Raw genomic sequence first — 20,200 nt, forward strand, 5'->3', positions numbered from 1 at the left:
ATTACATGTTAACATAAATAAACTGTTTTGTGAAAAAAATTACATTTTTCCAAAAACTAAAATAATGAGAAGAGTGGCACTGTTTCACAGTTTTGGGAGACTCTTTAATGTCTGGCTTCATAAGAGACAGTGAGAGAAATGGATTACCTCCCAACTCCATCCCCCAGTGGCAATAAAACAAAATAGTATATAAGCAAATGGAAAAGAAACTAGAAAAAGATCATTACAATTATATAAGCACCATTTTAACATTTATCTAATAAGCATCTTAAAATTTCTAAATTAGAAGGTCACCACATTTAGTGAATGAAATGGAATAATAATCATAATGAGATTCTAAATTGCATTTTATACTTCAGTGATAATCCCAGACAAATCAGCCGTTACTAGCAATTACTGATAATTTATTTTTGTTAACAGCCTGAAAAAGTTTTTGAAGGGAAATTAATGATCGAGAGTTTGATTAGGAAAAAAAAAAATGTATACGCCTATTTGATTCTAAGAAGGTCTAATACAAATCTTCCTAAGCAGAAGCATGGTCTAAGCGGGGGAAAGGATGACAAATGAAGGACTAATAAGGCAGGGAGACATAGTTTGATTCCTGTGAGAAGATGGGGTTAGAGGCAGCATCTGAACTCAGTACTAAGTGTGCATTCTTTCTGCACACCTGTGATTTATTTCCACCATTTCCTTCTTCCAGCCACTGCCATGCCATTCCTTCTTTCCATCTATTCCTTTCACTTCCATACTCAAACAGGGCCAGTCTGCTCTTTATGATGCCATGAACTTGACATTTCACCTCAGGAAATAGGCAAAAATAATATTCTGAATTCCTTTCCCCACTTGAGCCACCAGGTAAACCTCACTTAACACTGAGACAATCTTTATTCACTCACTTTATTCACTTTATTCATAATGCTTTGTGAATAACGATTATCTGTCTTTATCTCCTTCAGGTCTTCATGCAAATATCACCTTCTCAGTGAGGGCTTCCAGGGACAGCCATCTAAAATTGCCAGCCCCACCAACATTACCACTTCCCTATTACTTCTCCTCTCATTGTTCTCTATTTTTTTCTATGATATTTATCACTAGCACATTAAAATTTTCATTTATTCATTTTATTTACTTCTATCTCCCCAACTAAAGTGTAGGTTCCGTGAAGACAGGTATTATTGTGTATGCTTCTCTCGTGGTTGAGTCCTCAGCACCTATGATGGAGCCTGACACACAGAAACTGATTTCTGCCTTTACTGCACAGAGCTCCTTCCGTACTGAAGAGAATTTGACAAGCAGAGTCTTCAAATTGGCTGTCCTAGTCAGATTCTCCAGCTGCCTTAATGCCTACAAGCTCTTTAATGCTAAAGAGATAGATGTGAGGAGCGAAAACCACGAAACTCATTTGTTGAATGAATGAGTGAGTGAATGAACAAATGAACATAACATCTGTCTCTGTGGGAAGAAGAAGAAGTAATTAAGTCATGCACTATGCTCTTAAGGAGCTCATGGTTTACCAATGACTCTCAACCAGGTACATGTGACAGATGACATTCACACCTGTCAGACAGTTCCACAGCCATGTCCAACATTACAAACTTTGGCACTAAAAAAATGAACTACATGTATATGTGTAATTCTCTCATGTCCTGAAACAACACCCTTTTGCTCCTACTCAAGAAAGCATTAGGAGCTAGGATTTCAAGAGGATGAACACTATTTCCACATGGGTAACCCTGAATCTGTTCTATTTTGTAAAGTAATTTTTCCTAAAATTTAATACTTTCATTGTGATTAGTAATCAATTACTTAGGACATAAATCACAAGTGTTGGCAACATTCCAGAATTTTAACTGTGCCTTATAGAACCTCTTGTCTAGAAGACAAGATGAAGAATGTCACTTGAGAAATAAGAGAAGCTAGTTGGTCTAGTAGAATAATATGTAGTAAGTAAGTAGAAAACACTTGGATGATACAGGAAAAATACAGGACATTGTTCTTGTTCTTCAATCTGTCTCAGAATGTGAACTTTTATTCTTCTTTGTCTATCCCCCAGTGCCTCTCTAGCAATAAAGCCTATCCTATACCTGCAACTGCAGGGTTTTACAAATAAATAAATAACTCACTGGATGAAAAGCTTCCTTTGCAGAACAAAGGAAGAATAATCGATTTTTTTATTACCTGATATGCCAGAGATTCTAAAGGTCCCCTAACCTACGTAGCTCACAACTCATTCTTCAAGACTCAGCCACTACCTTCTACCAAAGTCTCTCTGACTTTCCCAACCCAAACCTCATTTTTCCTACCCCTTGATCACGTTTTATTAGTATCTTCCTTAATATACTCACCACATTTTACCTTGTGGAAATCCTTCAATTTCAGCTCCAAAGTCTTTTCATTCCCTGACCACTTCTGTTACCTTGGACTGGTTCCTTTGTTATACATACTCATGAAACCATGTTCTTTTCTTTCAGGGCAGTTATGTCAGCTCTAGTTACACATCTGTTTATAGGAACAATTAATTTGGAAATGTCTCCCCCACTAAACTTTAAGTTGCATGAGTCTAGTGACCACATATTATTTCACCATGTATTCCCACCATGAGCATAGTGCCTGGCATAGTAGCTGCTCTATTAACACCTGTTAAATTAATAAATTAATGATTAATATGTAATTCATATATATGTAGTATCTTCCCTAAAGATTTTAAGCTCCTTATATCTCTCATAACATGTGCTTTATAAACATGATAATGGCTTAATGAATATTAGATAGGATATATTTTCCTAAAAGCTGTGTATACGTGCATGAAAATATATATGCATCTATGTGGCAGGGAAAAGAAAAGAAAAGAGATACATAAGGAACTAAATGCAGCTTTAAGAATTCATCACTGCCCTCTGTCTTTGGCCTCCATCTTCCTTCAAAAGACTTCTTTTTGTATGTGTGTTCAAACTGAATACTTATTTTAAACCATTACAAGGTGTTATGCTGTTGACAAAAGAACCTGTTGCAGCCTTTAAAACAACCTCAAACAGGATAATAGCCCTTCGTCACTTGAACAAAAATTCATTTTTATTGAAATTAAACAGCATTTATCAGAATCTAAAAGAAAAAAATAATAATTCTGCCACAATTGGCAGCTTGGCTGGACCAGTATGTGCAATATATTCACTGGTAATAATGGTTATGTAGGATGCCCTTTGGGACCATCATTTACTCACAAGGACATAAACATCACAGCTACTTCAAACACATTCATTATTCTGAATACTCCATTTTCATTTCAACTGTATTTTTTAAGAAGAAAACATCTTCAGGAAATGACTAAGTAATCCTTGGACCCTTCAAAGGACAGATGTAATACATTTTAGTCACTTTGTCATGCAATTATCACCCCTTCTCCCAAAAGGCCAAGTCAGCATAGAGTAAAGGAAGAGACTGGAAAATCCTCCCTGGCACCCTGGCCAGCTGCAGCCACTTGGCCTGACATGTGGTAGAGACAAACTATCAACAATCAATTCTTAATCCCCTCTTAGGGCTGTTTGGCTGCTTGTCCTGACCCATAGCTCGCTGTCATAGTCTCCGTTGAAACCCTGTGGCATCTAAAAAACAATTCCACACAGGGCTAGGGTTCCATTCTGGAACACTCTTAAGTGCAAAGTATTTGCATTTGACCCTTTACATGTTCACTCACAGATGCCTCTTTTCATAGCAGAGCATAGGACCTGAAATAACCAGGAGATCCAAGTTCACTGGCCAGGCTCTGCTGTACAGGCCAGGGGATTATGAGCATGGCAGGTAGCAACATAGGGTCTCCCTCAGTTCCCCTTCTGTTTTCAGAGGGAGGTGAATTATATGACTTCAAAGGACTCTTTCAAGAACAGAGAGTGTATGCATTTGGTGGGATCACTGTTTTGATGTGCCAGGCCTATTTTTCTTTCTGTTTCCTCATTGTTGAAAATAGGTAACCCTTTCTTTAGTGAAGAGAATTTGACAAGGATGAGTCTTCAAAGTAGTTAACCCTGTCAGATTCCTAACCTACCTCCAACTTAGAGAGACTCACAAAAGGAAAAAAAACCAAAAAAACCCTAACTACATGTGGTATTAAACCAAGAATTTTTAGCTAAGTGCTATTAAGTATCCATAACTGTGATAAGTGTGTGTTACATGGGGCTGGGGGTAGAGTGTCATTTAAATAAAGATCACAATCCAAGTCCAGAAAAAATCAAGAAATGGATTTTTAAATTAATACATGTCAAGCCATTCATGTTAAAGTACTGAACTTTGTGCAACATATGGCCAAATAAGTAAATGCAAGAAGGTAAGACTGATACAGTCATGGAAGGAATGAGTAGGAATTAGATTTTGACCTGTGCCTTAAATTTGATAAAAAAGAAAAAATTAGGGAGGAAGTTCTTCCACAAACATGCCAATGTTTAGAGATAGAAATGAATAAATATGTGCAATGCTTAAAAGTATGAGCTTTGCAATTTGGTAGCCTGGTTTCTGATCCTTGTTCTGTCATGTAGTTTTTTGTCTTTAGGTAAGTTACTTAACCTCCCTGAGCCTCTAAATTTCCTCATGTGTAAAATAATGATATTAAGAAGGACTACCTCAGAAGGCTGTTATGAGGATTAAATTACATGAAATCACACAAAGTAATACCCAGCACAAAGCAAGTATGCAATAAATGTTAGCCATATTGATAGCACTGTACATTAATATTTGCTGATAACTTATTGTGTACTAATCACCCTTAGGCCCAAGAGATACAAATAAAGTGAAACTATGCCCTTGACCTCAAAAAACTCTCAATCTGAAAATGAAAGAGACTAGTCAGTAATTCACTGTGATACATATTGTGCTACAGCTATGAAAATAGAAGCACAGAAAATGAATGCCTAACAATGGTTGGGGAGCAGAGAAGGATGAGGAAAAAAACACTACAAAGAGGGTAATGATTATGATAATTCTAACAGAATGAGTAGGAATATATAAGTCATAAGAGAGAGAAGTTTCTCTAGATAGAATAAATATAACTTGCAAAGGCATGGATGTTTAAGTGATCTGAGAATTGCAAACAGTTTAGTGGTGGATAGAGTTCAGGGTATGGAGGAGAAAACAGCAAGGAGCAAGGCTGGAAAACTGAAAGAAAACCAGATTTGAACTTTTTTTTTAGGCAAAGGAATCAGATGATGAGGACTAAGAATTCTAAAAAGAGGAATCAAAAATTCCAAAGGCAAGGTTGAATCCGTAAATTATACCCAGTTATTGAAGGGCTTTAAATGCCAGTTTGAGTACGAATTTTAGTCTATGGGCTGTTGGAAAGGATTCTTAGTTCTAAAATAGGGGAGAAATACTGAAATTCTATTTTAGGTAGATTAGGCTGATGTACGTCCAAAATAGGAATTAAAAAGAAATTCAAAACAAGATAACTAGCTAGCAAGCTGCAGCATACATCCAAGAATAATACAATAAGGCCCTGGACCTGGATTTTGACAGTGGGAATGAAGGAAACAAATCCAAGTTATGCCTAAATAAATCTGGATACAGCAAATAAATAAGAGGGAGAGTCAAAATTGCCTGGAAGAAATAAAATTTATGAGGGATATGTGATGGTAAAATACATTGACTGTATTTATTTTAAGAGAAGAAAAGATAACGGTAGAGAAGGCTATCAGACTTTTGGTGTTAACCTCATTTATTCATCCATTCTGTTACTCACTCATTCAAAACTATGTACTAATACTTATTAAGACAGAGTAATATGAATCTGTACTGGAGATAGAAAGATGGTATAAATATAGATAGGGGAGATATGAAATGTACCTTAGTAGCCATTAAGACAAGGTAGAAAATAATACCTTTTTTTTTCTAGTTTTTTTTTTTTGGTGGGGGGGGAGTATAATTGATTTACAATGTTGTGTTAGTTTCAGGTATACAGCAAAGTGATTCAGTTATACATATACATGTACCTTTTCTTTTTCAAATTCTTTAGAAAATGATACACTTAATAAAAGAGGGATTTCAGTGTAGTGAAAAATTACCTTCAATTGAAGAAACCAGAAAAGTCATTATGGAGAGGTTAGGATGCGAGCTAGGCTTTGAAGACAAAGTAAGTTCTTCAAACACAGGGTGACTGAGGAGGAACCAAGATGGCGGAGTAGAAGGACGTGCTCTCACTCCCTCTTGCGAGAACACCAGAATCACAACTAGCTGCTGGACAATCATTGACAGGAAGACACTGGAACTCACCAAAAAACATACCCCACATCCAAAGACAAAGGAGAAGCCACAATGAGACAGTAGGAAGGGCGCAATTACAGCAAAATCAAATCCCATAACTGCTGGGTGGGTGACTCAAAGACTGGAGAACACTTATACCACAGAAGTCCACCCACTGGAGTGAAGGTTCTGAGCCCCACGTCAGGCTTCCCAACCTGGAGGTCCGGCAACGGGAGGAGGAATTCATAGAGAATCAGACTTTGAAGCCTAGTGGGAATTGATTGCAGGACTTTGATGGGACTAGGGGAAACAGAGACTCCACTCTTGGAGGGTACACACAAAGTAGGGTGTGCATCAGGACCCAGGGGAAGGAGCAGTGACCCCAGGGGAGACCGAACCAGACCTACCTGCTAGTGTTGGAGGGTCTCCTGCAGAGGTGGGCGGGGGGGGGGCTGTGGCTCACCGTGGGGACAAGGACACTGGCAGCAGAAATTCTGGGAAGTACTCCTTGGCGTGAGCCCTCCCAGAGTCTGTCATTAGCCCCACCAAAGAGCCCAGGTAGGCTCCAGTGATGGGTTGCCTCAGGCCAAACAACCAACAGGGAGGGAACCCAGCCCCACCCATCAACAGTCAAGTGGATTAAAGTTTTACTGAGCTCTGCCCACCAGAGCAACAGTCAGCTCTACCCATCACCAGTCCCTCCCATCAAGCCTCTTAGATAGCCTCATCCACCAGAGGGCAGACAGCAGAAGCAAGAAGAACTACAATCCTGCAGCCTGTGGAACAAAAACCACATTCACAGAAAGACAGACAAGATGAAAAGGCAGAGGGCTATGTACCAGATGAAGGAACAAGAAAAAACCCCAGAAAAACAACTAAATGAAGTTGAGATAGGTAACATTCCAAAAAAAGAATTCAGAATAATGATAGTGAAGATGATCCAGGACCTCAGAAAAAGAATAGAGGCAAAGATCGAGAAGATGCAAGAAATGTTTTAAAAGATCTAGAAGAATTAAAGAACAAACAAACAGAGATGAACAATACAATAACTGAAATGAAAACTACACTAGAAGGAATCAATAGCAGAATAACTGAGGCAGAAGAACGGACAAGTGACCTGGAAGACAGAATGGTGGAATTCACTGCTGCGGAACAGACTAAAGAAATAAGAATGAAAAGAAATGAAGACAGCCTAAGAGACCTCTGGGACAACATTAAACGCAACAACATTCACATTATAGGGGTCCCAGAAGGAGAAGAGAGAGAGAAAGGACCAGAGAAAATATTTGAAGAGATTATAGTCGAAAACTTCCCTAACATGGGAAAGGAAATAGCCACCCAAGTCCAGGAAGCACAGTGAGTCCCATACGGGATAAACCCAAGGAGAAACACGTCGAGACACATAGAAATCAAATTGGCAAAAATTAAAGACAAAGAAAAATTATTGAAAGCAACAACGGAAGAACGACAAATAACATACAAGGGAACTCTGATCAGGTTAACAGCTGATTTCTCAGCAGAAACTCTACAAGCCAGAAGGGAGTGGCATGATATACTTAAAGTGATGAAAGGGAAGAACCTACAACCAAGATTACTCGACCCGGCAAGGATCTCATTTAGATTTGATGGAGAAATCAAAAGCTTTACAGACAAGCAAAAGCTAAGAGAATTCAGCACCACCAAACCAGCTCTACAACAAATGCTAAAGGAACTTCTCTAAGTGGGAAACACAAGAGAAGAAAAGGACCTACAAAAACAAACCCAAAACAATTAAGAAAATGCTAATAGGAACGTACATATCAATAATTACCTTAAACGTGAATGGATTAAAAGCTCCAACCAAAAGACACAGACTGGCTGAATGGATATAAAAACAAGACCCATATATATGCTGTCTACAAGAGACCCACTTCAGACCTAGGGACACATACAGACTGAAAGTGAGGGGATGGAAAAAGATATTCCATGCAAATAGAAATCAAAAGAAAGCGGGAGTAGCTATACTCATATCAGATAAAATAGACTTTAAAATAAAGAATGTTACAAGAGACAAGGAAGGACACTACATAATGATCAAGGGATCAATCAAAGAAGAAGATATAACAATTCTAAATATATATTCACCCAACATAGGAGCACCTCAATACATAAGGCAACTGCTAACAGCTATAAAAGAGGAAATCAACAGTAACACAATAATAGTGGGGGACTTTAACACCTCACTTACACCAATGGACAGATCATCCAAAATGAAAGTAAATAAGGAAACAGAAGCTTTAAATGACACAATAGACCAGATAGATTTAATTGATATTTATAGGACATTCCATCCAAAAAGAGCAGATTACACTTTCTTCTCAAGTGTGCACGGAACATTCTCCAGGATAGATCACATCTTGGGTCACAAATCAAGCCTCAGTAAATTTAAGAAAATTGAAATCATATCAAGCATCTTTTCTGACCACAACGCTATGAGATTAGAAATGAATTACAGGGAAAAAAACGTAAGAAACACAAACACATGGAGGCTAAACAATATGTTACTAAATAACCAAGAGATCACTGAAGAAATCAAAGAGGAAATCAAAAAATACCTAGAGACAAATGACAATGAAAACACGACGATCCAAAAGCTATGGGATGCAGCAAAAGCAGTTCTAAGAGGGAAGATTATAGCTATACAACCCTCCCTCAAGAAACAAGAAAAATCTCAAGTAAACAATCTAACCGTTCACTTAAAGGAACTAGAGAAAGAACAAACAAAACCCAAAGTTAGCAGAAGGAAAGAAATCATAAAGATCAGATCAGAAATAAGTGAAACAAACAAAGAAAACAACAGCAAAGATCAATAAAACTAAAAGCTGGTTCTTTGAGAATATAAACAAAATTGATAAACCATTAGCCAGACTCATCAAGAAAAAGAAGGAGAGGACTCAAATCAATAAAATTAGAAATGAAAAAGGAGAAGTTACAACAGACACCGCAGAAATACAAAGCATCTTAAGAGACTACTACAAGCAACTCTATGCCAATATAATGGACAACCTGGAAGAAATGGACAAATTCTTAGAAAGGTATAACCTTCCAAGCCTGAACCAGGAAGAAATAGAAAATATAAACAGACCAATCACAAGCACTGAAATTGGAACTGTGATTAAGAATCTTCCAACAAATGAAAGCCCAGGACCAGATGGGTTCACAGGTGAATTCTATCAAACATTTAGAGAAGAGCTAACACCTATCCTTCGCAAAATCTTCCAAAATATAGCAGAGGAAAGAACACCCCCAAACTCATTCTACGAGTCCACTATCACCCTGACACCAAAACCAGAAAAAGATGTCACAAAAAAAGAAAATTACAAGCCAATATCACTGATGAACATAGATGCAAAAATCGTCAACAAAATACTAGCAAACAGAATCCAGGAGCACACTAAAAGGAGCATACACCATGATCAAGTGGGGTTTATCCCAGGAATGCAAGGATTCTTCAATATACGCAAATCAATCAATGTGATACATCATATTAACAAACTGAAGAATAAAAACCAAATGATCATCTCAAGAGATGCAGAAAGAGCTTCTGACAAAATTCAACCGCCATTTATGATAAAAACTCTCCAGAAAGTAGGCATAGAGGGAACTTACCTCAACATAATAAAGGCCATATATGACAAAGGCACAGCCAACATCATTTTCAATGGTGGAAAACTGAAACCATTTCCACTAAGATCAGGAACAAGACAAGCTTGCCCACTCTCACCACTGTTATTCAACATAGTTTTGGAAGTTTTAGCCACAGTGATCAGAGACATAAAGGAAATAAAAGGAATCCAAATCAGAAAGAAGACGTAAAACTGTCACTGTTTGCAGATGACATGATACTATACATACAGAATCCTAAAGATGCTACCAGAAAACTACTAGAGCTAATCAGTGAATTTGGTAAAGTAGCAGGATACAAAATTAATGCACAGAAGTCTCTTGCATTCCTATACACTAATGATGAAAAACCTGGAAGAGAAATTAAGGAAACACTCCCATTTACCACTGCAAGAAAAAGAATAAAATACCTAGGAATAAACCTACCTAAGGAGACAAAAGACCTGTATGCAGAAAACTATAAGACAGTGATGAAAGAAATTAAAGATGATACAAACAGATGGAGAGATATACCACGTTCTTGGATTGGAAGAATCAACATTGTGAAAATGACTATACTACCCAAAGCAATCTACAGATTCAATGCAATTCTTAATGAACTACCAATGGCATTTTTCACAGAACTAGAACAAAAACTTTCACAATTTGTATGGAAACACAAAAGACCCCGAATAGTCACAGCAATCTTGAGAAAGAAGAACGGAGCTGGAGGAATCAGGCTCCCGGACTTCAGACTATATTACAAAGCTACAGTAATCAAGTCAGTATGGTACTGGCACAAAAATAGAAATATAAATCAATGGAACAGGATAGAAAGCCCAGAGATAAACCCACACACATATGGTCAACTTATCTTTGATAAAGGAGGCAAGAATATACAATGGAGAAAAGACAGTCTCTTCAATAAGTGGTGCTGGGAAAACTGGACAGCTACATGTAAAAGAATGAAATTAGAACACTCCCTAACACCATACACAAAAATAAACTCAAAGTGGATTAAAGACCTAAATGTAAGTCCAGACACTATAAAACTCTTAGAGGAAAACATAGGCAGAACACTCTATGACATAAATCACAGCAAGATTCTTTTTGACCCACCTCCTAGAGAAATGGAAATAAAAACAAAAATAAACAAACAGGATCTAATGAAACTTAAAAGTTTTTCCACCGCAAAGGAAACCATAAACAAGAAGAAAAAACAGACTGCAGAATGGGAGAAAACATTTGCAAACGAAGCAATGGACAAAGGATTAATCTCCAAAATATACAAGCAGCTCATGCAGCTCAATATCAAAAAACAAACAACCCAATCCAAAAATGGTCAGAAGACCTAAATAGACATTTCTCCAAAGAAGATATACAGATGCCAATAAACACATGAAAGGATGCTCAATATCACTAATCATTAGAGAAATGCAAATCAAAACTACAATGAGGTATCACCTCACACCAGTCAGAATGGCCATCATCAAAAAATCTACAAACAATAAATGCTGGAGGGGCTGTGGAGAAAAGGGAACCCTCTTGCACTGTTGGTGGGAATGTAAATTGATACAGCCACTATGGAGAACAGTATGGAGGTTGCTTAAAAACTAAAAATAGAGCTACCATATGACCTAGCAATCCCACTACTGGGCATATACCCTGAGAAAACCATAATACAAAAAGAAGCATGTACCACAATGTTCACTGCAGCACTATTTACAATAGCCAAGACATGGAAGCAACCTAAGTGTCCATCAGCAGAGGAATGGATAAAGAAGATGTGGCACATATATACAATGGAATATTACTCAGCCATAAAAAGAAACGAAATTGAGTTATTTGTAGTGAGGTGGATGGACTTAGAGTCTGTCATACAGAGTGAAGTAAGTCAGAAAAAGAAAAACAAATACTGTATGCTAACACACATATATGGAATCTAAAAAAAAAAAAAAAAAAAGGTTCTGAAGAACCTAGGGGCAGGACAGGAATAAAGACGCAGACATAGAGAATGGACTTGAGGACACGGGGAGGGGGAAGGGTAAACTAGGATGAAGTGAGAGAGTGGCATGGACATATATATACTACCAAATGTAAAATAGCTAGTGGGAAGCAGCCACATAGCACAGGGAGATCAGCTCAGTGCTTTGTGACCACCTAGAGGGGTCGGATAGGGAGGGTGGGAGGGAGACACAAGAGGGAGGGGATATGGGGATATATGTATACGTATAGCTGATTCACTTTGTTACACAGCAGAAACTAACACAACAATGTAAAGCAATTATACTCCAATAAAGATGTTTAAAAAAAAAGAAAAGAAAAGAAACACAGGACCATATGACCAAATAGCAGCAATGTTGAAACAGGAAAATAAACATTGAGTGCGGTACTGATCATAAATAATGTATTTCTCAATAAGAGAGTCTAGGGTAATTCTGTGTCACCTACAATGCAATTTGAAAGTACTTATACAGGACAAATCTATATAAAATACAAATCTCTTAACAATTTCTTGGCTTTTTCAAAGACATAATTATTGATTTTAAAAAGAAACAATTTTGTACAGGATATAGTGTATCCATAGGTCTTGGACTCTAGGTTTCAAGATTTAAAATGGCTTTTAAAATGCCAACCATGAGTAACAGAACAAATGGTGTTCTGCTTTCTTGTTAAAAAGGATTATTGTGCAAGCCATCTCTATGAATGTACATGCCAGAAGCCTCCTTAGCTGCAGAAAATCTAGTGCCTTTCAAAGTTTTCTTTTGAAATCTCTGAAGAATGAGACTGATGAAAGAATCCCTAATGTCTCTTTTCTTTGTAATCCACACCACACAAGATTTAAGAGCTAAACCAGAAAACATCAAAAGACTTGTTCAGAATTGTTCAAGGAGAAACATTGATGTTTTTTCCCACCGACGAGAAACACTAAAATTTTTATAAAAGGTAAAAGAAGATATGACCTGCAGCATGTCTACTACAAGATGCTGTTACACCAGCTACCATAAGCAGATCAATATAAAACAAATTCATATTTCTGATTGCCTGAAAGGAAAAAGACCCTCACAAATTCACAGTGCATGAAAGAAAAATGGTGTTAGCAAATAATGAATATAAAGCTGGATCCCAGTGACCTCCAAGCCTATAAAAATCCAACACATTTTTATATAACTTTATTATTTCTTGTTTGGAGCTAGTGGTAAATAACTCTGGTATTCATTGAGAAAGGGATAGCAAGACACTCTTTTATCATTTTAAGGCCCTACTTGGCCAATAAAGATACATCTTGTTGTAACTGAATTCTCTCTTCAGTCTTTAACAACGGAAACTACATCACCATCAGGAAATATAATTAACTGTCGTGGGGATTATATTGGTCAAAGAGAATTACCTAGACATAACCCACCATTTTAGGATTTCATACGAACGTGATACCCAAATCTGTAAAGTTTTCTATGGTTTTCTAAGCTGGTTTCTTTGTATTATTACAGTTGAGATTCTCAGGGAGTTTGTGAGATAGAACAGGCAGGTGATATAATCCACATAAGACGAGGAAGCCAAGCATCACCAACTTAGTCCTCACACCTGACAATGAACAGTAAGTGAAGAGTTGGGATTATAACCCAAGGACCTTAATTCCCTATCTAATGGTCTTTCTCCAACACTATAGCTGACAAGCAACCAAGTTCTCTACACTTTCTCCTCTATACCAAAATTGACACATGCCTCTTTCAAACTAAGTTTTAAAATAAATGATAACATAAAGAGTTATATTCACCTAGTCAAAAATGGGTGAAATGTGGGCATGGACAGTTTTTGTAGGTCCCTTTCAAAGTAGCAAACACCAGCTTACAGGCTCAGTCTTCATACTGCCATAACACACAGCAGCTTGTCTGTGCACACTTAATATCTACACCTCAGTAAGGATTAGTTCTCAGAATGCAAAGAAAACTTTATAGATTACCATGATAACTATGGTCTACAGCAGGGCACAAGACCAAAATGAAAAGATGAATCCTATAAAGATAAAGCCACGAGAAAAACCCCAGGGGTATCATGGCTGAAGAACGGGTCACAGATGGAAATGTCTATAGAGATCGGGCAGATAGCAGTGAGAGAACTGGGCTGGGTGGTAAGTGCGGTGGGCTGGAAGCATACTGTTTTGAAGGCAGCAACACTATTTAGCTCTAGTTGAGTACTGCCATGCAAGAGACCATGCTGGGTGTTGCCAAACTTTCCTTTTTTTTAAGAGAAACTGGACTATTATGAGGACTTTGTTTTACAAATTCTAGCAACTAATTGAAAAAATTAACACTGCATGGATCAAACAAAACTTGTCTGTTGATTAAATTTGACCTGTCAGAATCAGCCTGTAGACTGACAATTTTCAACCACAAATTTCAATTTAAAACTTTCAGTTTAAGCAACAGAAACTCTTTTATCCTTTCTGGGTTCAATTGTATTTAATTGCTCAAAGATGCCTAACACAGGGGCCCTTAAAGGTAGAATAGAGTTTTCATATACTCACTGGGATCGGGTGGAAAGGAGGCGATCAGAATCTAACCTACTACAAGCTTATTATTTCCTTACAATCTCTAGTTCTATCTTTAAAATTTATGCAATTTTTGCCTTCCGATTCACAATACATCTGTGTTGTTCCCTTTAATATCAAAAAGATGATTTGCACCTCTAATCTTCTAGTAAAACTGACCCTCCAGGAAAACATACCACATTTATCCTGCAGCGTCCAAAACCTCTGAGTACCTTGTTCAAGAAGCTCAGCCCTAGATTAACCAGAGTTCTCTCAGGAGTGTCACCCTTTCCTACCCCCAGCTGTCCCTGCACCTAAAGCTTTAGCTCCAGCGATCCATCAGACTGACAACAGCCAGGGGCTGGTGTGGCACACCCAGAGATAGGCTCCCACGGCTTCTCAGGGCTCACTGAAAATGCAGCCTCCTGGTCTTGCTTAATCTGATCAACACCCCAAAAGCTGTCAGAAACAATGGCCATGATTTTTCAGGCCTTCTCTGGCCTCTTGCCTTTCAAAACAGCGCCCCTGCCAAAGTACCTAGAAGAATAATTTATCTTCCCCCCGGGGTTGAGATTTCAAAGCTTCCTTTCTCCAAAATTGCTTCACACCACTTTCATCTTTAATGCTAAACTTCACAACGAAGTGAACATCAGAAGAGCTCAGTGGGAGAGCCTCATATGGAAACTGAGGGTCCCACAGCAGTACTGCTCATTGCAGGTGTTGAGGTATTTCACTTACTGAGGCCATTCTTGAAGACGTCTCTTCAGAGGAGCAAAATAATTATGTTCCTTCTAGAAGCACACTTGCTTCTAAGTAGTTGATGTCTCTAATAAGGTAGATTAAGCACCAACATACATATACATTTCAAGGGTATGAACATATATGGACACACATCATTATACATTAAAATGCAGCAGAGCCTGAAAATCTATTTCTTTGTTTAATTCTCTATTTCATTTCAAAATGAATGCTTAGATGTATTTCTCTTGTATTCTTCTATCTCCAATACTAGAAATACCCTTTGTGTGGCAATGATTAATGGCTCTCTAAAGCAAAGGAAGCTGTTTCCTCTGAAAGCTTTCTGGGACTCTAAATGTACACTATTTTTTCTGTAATAAATATCTCCATATTTTTATGCACAGTACCTTTTTTCCCTGACAATTGCATGATCATATTAGCTAAATGTTTGTACAGTATTTCATTTTGAGGCCTTCAGAATATTTCCTCCATCCACCAAAAAGCATCCTGCAGCTAATTCATTCTTCATGGTTTCAAACCAAAAGAGAAAAAATTGTAAAAATTAAAACTGCCAGAGAACCATAGAGTTAACTTGCCTCCACTCACAGGCCTCAAGAGGAAGCCACAAAGGAATTTCTGACAATTGCAATTTGTCTTAAATATGCCAATACACTGTTCACATTCAAGACTCATTAAGCAGATTTGTAGCATTCACTTCACATCTGATGTACTAGATCTTCAGAAAATGGATTTTTTTAACCCACTGGTGACAGAAAAACAGACTTTCGCCACTGGAGTCTTTAGCAAAAACCTAAGCAAGCCTATTCCCTGTGAGTCATGAGATGGCATAAGAATAGATCAGAATCTGCCCCAATATAGTGTCCAGTTAATAGTAACTTGAGGAGAAACTACTTTGCTTCCAAATTAGGAGCTGGATAAAAACAGATATTTGTGGACTTTAAACCACTCCCTTACCATATACTTCTCCACTCCCTCCCCCAGCAAGATACTATAAGAAGTAGTGGTGGTTAATAATCTGGACTTTGGACCCAAAGACTAAACTCAGTTTTAGTAGAAATATATTCTTACAGAAATTTACTTCTCTGGGCTTAAATATCTTTATCTTTAAAATGGAGATAATAACATCGTATACTTCATAGCATTGTTGTGAAGATGAAATAAGATGATATGATGTGTATAAAGCTTCAGATTAGGACTTGACAGGGTAAGTGACCTATAAATGTTTTTGTTACTGTTGTTATTTACTGAGGGCCTACTAAGGTTAGAACATTCTTCCAGTGACTATAAAACATAAAAATAAGAATGAAGACGACTTCTCCCTAACCTCACTCTGATTCAGGGCTCCTAGGAAAAACCTCACCATGTTCCACAACCTTCTCTCAGAAGTCCAACATAGATTCTGCAGTTTCCATGCTTTCCTGATTTGAGGGAATGGTGTTGTCAGCTGGCAAAAGATGATCTACTGCCCTAGAAGCCAGTACACGCATTTGAAATTCCTTTACCGACTCTGTTAAATATTGGTTGGGTCACATAAACTCTCTGTGCACCTGTTTGCCCAGGTGAAAAGTGGAAGAAAGAATATCTTATACAATTTCACCTACAACTTCCTCCTTCTACTCCTTTTTCATCTTCGTTTCACAGCCAAATTTCTCTAAAGAGTTGCTCATGTTGTTTTCACTTCCCTCTCACTTCTCAACCAACTTCAACCTAAAGTTGCATTGCCTCAATAATCAATTAAATACTATTATATGTGTACACAGTGCTATTGTGTGTGTTGGCTAACAGTGGCCAACACATATTAAATACTCCAGAAATGTCAGCTATTAATATCATTAATAGGCATTACCTAACAAATTGCTTAATAAAAGATGGGCAACAGCACGAAGCACCTTCTCTTTCTCCATAGTTGCATACATATTTTATGTTGCATATTATATGCTATAATTGGAGAAGGTCTCAGGATGTTTATCTAGCAAGTCAGTTATCTGTGTTTCCTCCCCTGTTCTCTGTTTTCATTTGATAGTACAGATCTGGTTAATTATTTTCCAGCTGTAATTATTATATAATTAATTTGCATCACACAGCCATGTGACCCCCTCCTGTTCTTTGAGCTCCATAGACTCTGATATAGAATTTTTTTTCAGAAAGAGGCAGAGAATGTGAGTTTTACTTGAAATGTGATACTTGCACATAATAATATCTGGGCTATGCTCCTTAACATCATTAAATCCATACAAAGACATCCACTGGTACCAACTCATCACTCCAAACTTGATTGTGAAAAATCAAGAGTTTGTCAGAAACATCAGTAATCATGGTTGGAAACATCTTAATACTAGAAGATGTTCATCTGGAAAGCTCCGGTAAACAGGTCAGTGCCCAAGCCCTGAGCTGGAATACAAGCTTCTCCAGGCTAACGTTACTGTAGCAAATATCCCGGAAACCCCACAGCAGTAATGGTACAGTCCAGCCTTCATTTGCCGTTATGGCTCATTCCCTTCTTCGCCAGCAGTGAGGGTATCCTCTTATCCTTTTTTTTTTTTAATATATATAAATTTATTTATTCTTGGCTGTGTTGGGTCTTCGTCGCTGCGTGTAGGCTTTCTCTAGTTTCGGCGAGCGGGGGCTACTCTTCGTTGCAGCGTGTGGGCTTCTCATTGCAGTGACTTCTCCTGTTGCGGAGCATGGGCTCTAGGTGCACGGGCCTCAGTAATTGTGGTAGGCGGGCTCAGTAGTTGTGACTCGCGAGCTCTAGAGCACAGGCTCAGTAGTTGTGGCACTCGGGCTTAGTTGCTCAGCGGCATGTGGGATCTTCCCAGACCAGGGCTAGAGCCCATGTCCCCTGCATTGGCAGGCGGATTCTTAACCACTGTGCCACCAGGGAAGTCCCTCCTCTTATCTTAATTTCTGGCCCTTCATCAACTCTTTTCTTGCTGAGGTCTTCCCTATTCTTCAAAGCTTATCTTTCTGTAGTTTAAATATTCAGAGACTTCAACTGTAATTTTCTAAAAGTGCTTACTATTTTCTACATTGTATAGTATTATACATGGAATAATTATGACTGTAGTTAATATATTCATGTGTCCTATCTCCTCAACTGTATCTTAAGCTCTATAAAGGTAGAGTCTGTGTCTTTTCCATCCATGTGCGTCCCCACAGCAACAGCATAGTACCTGTTAGGTCCTTAATAAATTAATACAGCTTAATTGATAGGATGAAGAAAGGAGTGGGGAAGGAGAGAAAGAAGAAAGGAAGAGAAGGAGGGAGGGAGGGAAAGAGGAAGGAAAGATGGATAGATTAATAAATACTTCTAAGAATTTTTTTTAAAACAATTATGTCTATCTTCAAAAAGCTTCTGATCTAGCTGGGTAGATAGAAACACATATTTTTGTACAACAGGAAGCCTGTATTAGGTGGTCTATAACCACACAATATAGTATTTGGCTTCTAAGAAGAATGCTATAGATTGAAAGATGATAGTCTGTGGGGTGCAGAACTCAGACAACGCTTTATAAAAAGGTGCTTTTTTGGCTAGAACTTGAAGTGGAGAATTGGATGAGCAAAAATGAAAGAGGATGGCCAGTCCTAGAATGTTCCTTGATACTCAACCTCACTTCTTGTATTGGCCGTTAGTAATTAGTGACTTCTGATCTGACTAACACAGTGATTGCAGCTTGACTTTTGTGGGCTTGGAGAACAGTTTTCATAACAATAGAGGATAAACCCTAATATTTAATGGGTACATTTATTATGTACCAGGCCCTGTGCTAGGAGCTGAACATAAATTATTTAACCTAATCTGTAGGAAAACCACTATGATTATATCCACTCTACAGATAAGAAAGCTGAAACAGAGAGGCTAAGCATCTTGCTCAAGATCACACAGTTAGAAAGCCGCTAATGTAAGAATCAACATGTGGTGCTTAGAAAACCTGGAAAAGCAGAAACAGAGCCTTCAATTCCCTCGCACATTTTTTGTTTTAGTGATAACACAGAGTTTACCTGACAGCAAAGTTTACCTTGTTTAATTAGTTTTTGTCTATACATCCTACATCTGTGTTTTCAAAATTCCAGACATGAGAAGATGAGATGGCATGCTGGATATTCCCATGTAGCCTTCCAGATCCACTCCCTACTCTTCTCGACCCTGCTCTGCACCCCAGCTGCTGACCTGGAGGACCTGAAGCAAGGCACCTGCTCTGTGGCTTCCCACTGAGGTTATCCAGAGAAACGCACGGACAGAGAACCAGAAAAGAGAAAAGTCAGGGCCTGTATTCCCCAGATGCCTTACTGATGTACCCCCTCAGGTTGGTTGTGACCTCTACTAAAGGGAGAAGACTGGTAATTCTCTCTCTCTCTCTCTCTCTCGTGCTCTCCCACCCCCGCTCTCGCTCTCACACACTCTCTCTCTCTTATTTTAATAGTTTTTTTTCCTCTTAACCTTTCAGGTCTACAGGTGGTGTGATGTATGATTTTCGTGTTACCAGTCTATACCCACACTTGTTGCTTTTTCTATGCTCATACATTTATGAAGTATCCCTTTATTACACTTTCCTCAATCACAACATTTAAGTGTGCCATCTGTTTCCTGGAGGGAGCCGGAATGATATAGGAGATAACTCTGTGAATTAAAACAGTGATATTAAAAACATAAAAAAATGTCCAATTCTGAGATACTTTCTAAAAGAAGTAACACACATGGATGAAAGACTGATGCAGATAATAAAACAGAAAAACAGAATTTATTCTTCGATTTCTGAGCCCAGGTAATCTAGAAAACAATAATGAGAGAAATGAGGACACTAATAAACATTTAGGGGTTTACATGTTACCGTGATTATCTGTCTCTTCATTTGAATACCTGTTTGAGGCAATACAAGTCCTTTTTTGTTAAAAAGAAATTAAACAAGACAGATAAATCGAAGTACTCTCCATTCCACACTCCAGTTTTGTCCTGCTAGCCCCCTTTCCCAGAGAACTCTCTATCATAAATCTAATATATACCCTTAGAAACTATTTTTATACTTTACATACTATTATTAT

The 20,200-nt window shown here is 38.0% G+C and overlaps 1 long non-coding RNA gene across 1 annotated transcript in view; it reads right to left on the minus strand.

Moving 5' to 3' along the window:
* Window positions 1-20,200, minus strand: part of LOC309637551 — an 864,945-nt gene that overhangs the window by 681,759 nt on the left and 162,986 nt on the right. The window lies entirely within an intron of this gene.

This window comes from Balaenoptera physalus (genome assembly GCF_965194825.1).
Source record: "Balaenoptera physalus genome assembly, chromosome: 11".
Lineage (NCBI taxonomy): Eukaryota > Metazoa > Chordata > Mammalia > Artiodactyla > Balaenopteridae > Balaenoptera > Balaenoptera physalus.